Source organism: Lolium perenne, chromosome 5 (genome assembly GCF_019359855.2).
Source record: "Lolium perenne isolate Kyuss_39 chromosome 5, Kyuss_2.0, whole genome shotgun sequence".
NCBI classification, from domain to species: Eukaryota; Viridiplantae; Streptophyta; class Magnoliopsida; order Poales; family Poaceae; genus Lolium; species Lolium perenne.
The window spans coordinates 213908469-213912273 of NC_067248.2; positions in this window are offsets into that span (position 1 = coordinate 213908469).

Below are 3805 nucleotides of genomic sequence, written 5' to 3' on the forward strand. Positions count from 1 at the left end.
TCATTTTATAAGTTTGAAAATGATTCGGTGCATTTATAGAAGGTTCTAGAAGGTTCTAGAAAAGTCCGAAAGAAATCACTATGGAAGGCGGAGTCCTGGAGGGACTCCACTAGGATGGCCGGCCAACCCTAAGGGGGAGGAGTCCCAGGTGGACTCCACCTAAGGTGGCCGGCCACCCCCCTCCAAGGAAAGGTGGGAGTCCCACCTTGAGTAGGACTCCCATCTTGAGTAGGTTTTCCACCTATGGCAAGTTTTGGTGTTGGGGTCTTATTCGAAGACTTGGACTACAACTCTTGGGGTTTCCACCTATATAATGAGGAGCAAAGGGGAGGGGCCGGCCACACCAAGCGTCCTTGGCCGCAGCCCCCCAAGTGGCCGGCGCCCAAGACCTTCCCCTCTCTCCAAACCCTAGCGCCCCTCCTCCACATAATACTCCCACAGCGCATAGGCGAAGCCCTGCTGGAGTTCTCCACCACCACCGCCACCACGCCGTCGTGCTGCCGGGATTCCGAGGAGGATATACTACTTCCGCTGCCCACTGGAACAGGGAGAAGGACGTCGTCTTCATCAACACTGTACGTGTGACCGAGTACGGAGGTGCTACCCGATTGTGGCACCGTCAAGATCTTCAACGCACTTTTGAAAGCGGCAAGTGATCATCTTCTGCAACAACGAGATCTAATCTCGTAGGCTTTGGAAATCTTCAAGGGTTAGTCTCGTGATCCCCTCGTTGCTACCGTCTTCTAGATTAGATCTTGGCTTGTGTTTCGTTCTTGCGGTAGGAAATTTTTTGTTTTCTATGCTACGAATCCCATCAGTGGTATCAGAGCCGTGTCTATGCATAGATTGGTTGCACAAGTAGAACACAATTGTTTTGTGGGCTGATACGTCTCCGACGTATCGATAATTTCTTATGTTCCATGCCACATTATTGATGTTATCTACATGTTTTATGCACACTTTATGTCATATTCGTGCATTTTCTGGAACTAACCTATTAACAAGCTGCCGAAGTGCCGGTTCTGTTTTCTCGCTGTTTTTGGTTTCAGAAATCCTAGTAACGAAATATTCTCGGAATCGGACGAAATCAACGCCCAAGTTCCTATTTTCACCGGAAGCATCCAGAACACCCGGGAAGGACCAGAGGGGGGGGCACTGGGCCCCCAGACCATAGGCCGGCGCGGCCCAGGCCCTGGCCGCGCCGCCCTATGGTGTCGTCGCCCCTTCGACCCTCCTGCGCCGCCTCTTCGCCTATTTAAAGCCCCTGGATCGAAAACCCTGATACGATCGGCGAAAACCACAGAAACCTTCCAGAGCCGCCGCCATCGCGAGGCCAAGATCTGGGGCACAGGAGTCTCTGTTCCGGCACGCTGCCGGAGCGGGGAAGTGCCCCCGGAAGGCTTCTCCATCGACACCGCTGCCATCTCCACCGCCATCTTCATCACCGCTGCTGCTCCCATGAGGAGGGAGTAGTTCTCCATCGAGGCTCGGGGCTGTACCGGTAGCTATGTGGTTCATCTCTCTCCTATGTACCTCAATACAATAATCTCATGAGCTGCTTTACATGATTGAGATTCATATGAGTTTGTATCACAATTTATCTATGTGCTACTCTAGCAAAGTTATTAAAGTAGTTCTATTCCTCCTGCACGTGTGTAAAGGTGACAGTGTGTGCACCGTGTTAGTACTTGGTTTATGCTATGATCATGATCTCCTGTAGATTATGAAGTTAACTATTGCTATGATAATATTGATGTGATCTATTCCTCCTACATATGCATGAAGGTGACAGTGTGCATGCTATGTTAGTACTTGGTTTAGTCTTTTGATCTATCTTACACTATAAGGTTACTAAAATATGAACAAATTGTGGAGCTTGTTAACTCCGGCATTGAGGGTTCGTGTAATCCTACGCAATGCGTTCATCATCCAACAAAAGTGTAGAGTATGCATTTATCTATTCTGTTATGTGATCAATGTTGAGAGTGTCCACTAGTGAAAGTATGATCCCTAGGCCTTGTTCCTAAATACTGCTATCACTGCTTGTTTACTGTTTTACTGCGTTACTACTGCTGCAATACTACCACCATCAACTACACGCCAGCAAGCTATTTTCTGGCACCGTTGCTACTGCTCATATATATTCATACCACCTGTATTTCACTATCTCTTCGCCGAACTAGTGCACCTATTAGGTGTGTTGGGGACACAAGAGACTTCTTGCTTTGTGGTTGCAGGGTTGCATGAGAGGGATATCTTTGACCTCTTCCTCCCTGAGTTCGATAAACCTTGGGTATCCACTTAAGGGAAAACTTGCTGCTGTTCTACAAACCTCTGCTCTTGGAGGCCCAACACTGTCTACAGGAAAAGGAGGGGGAAGTAGACATCAAGCTATTTTCTGGCGCCGTTGCCGGGGACCAGAAAGCTACACAACAGGAATTTCCTCCCTCGTCAACCACGCGCCAGTCCTGGACAGCATCAAGTATTTTCTGGCGCCGTTGCCGGGGAGGAAAGGTAAAAGGTACTTACACTCCGGACCTCGGCTACCAAGCTATTTTCCGGCGCATTGTAAGTACTCGAAGCTATTTCCTTTAGATCCCGCAATTGCATCTTTTTGTTTCTTGTTTACACTAGTTTGGCATAATGGACAAGAATGAGCTTCTTATTCTATTTCCTGATTTAAAACATGGATTGTTTGATGCGAAAATTAAAAAACCTATGGAATCTTATTTGCATGCTGGTAGTAATATTAGTATGAACGCTTTGAACACCATTGTTGATAATAATATAGAAAGTTCTAAGCTTGGGGAAGCTGGCTTTGATGAGCATGATATTTTTAGTCCCCCAAGAATTGAGGAGAAAATTTACTTTGATGATACTTTACCTCCTATTTATGATGATTATAATGATAGTAGTCTTTTGGTTCCACCTACTATGGAGAGTGAATTTGATTATGAATACAATATGCCTCCTATATTTGATGATGAGAATAATAATGAAAGCTACTTTGTTGAATTTGCTCCCACTACAACTAATAAAATTGATTATGCTTATGTGGAGAGTAATAATTTTATGCATGAGACTCATGATTTATGTGATAGTTATATTGTTGAGTTTGCTCATGTTGCTACTGAAAGTTATTATGAGAGAGGAAAATATGGTTGTAGAAATTTTCATGTTACTAAAATACCTCTCTATGTGCTGAAATTTTTGAAGCTACACTTGTTTTATCTTCCTATGCTTGTTACTTTGCTCTTCATGAACTTGTATATTTACAAGATTCCTATGCATAGGAAGCATGTTAGGCTTAAATATGTTTTGTATTTGCTTCTTGATGCTCTCTTTTGCTTCAAATACTATTTCTTGCGAGTGCATCATTAAAACTGCTGAGCCCATCTTAATGGCTATAAAGAAAGAACTTCTTGGGAGATAACCCATGTGTTATTTTGCTACAGTACTTTGTTTTATATTTGTGTCTTGGAAGTTGTTTACTACTGTAGCAACCTCTCCTTATCTTAGTTTTGTGTTTTATTGTGCCAAGTAAAGCCGTTGATAGAAAAGTAAGTACTAGATTTGGATTACTGCGCAGTTCCAGATTTCTTTGCTGTCACGAATCTGGGTCTACCTACCTGTAGGTAGCTCAGAAAATTAAGCCAATTTACGTGCATGATCCTCAGATATGTACGCAACTTTCATTTAATTTGGGCATTTTCATTTGAGCAAGTCTGGTGCCATTTTAAAATTCGTCAATACGAACTGTTCTGTTTTGACAGATTCTGCCTTTTATTTCGCATTGCCTCTTTTG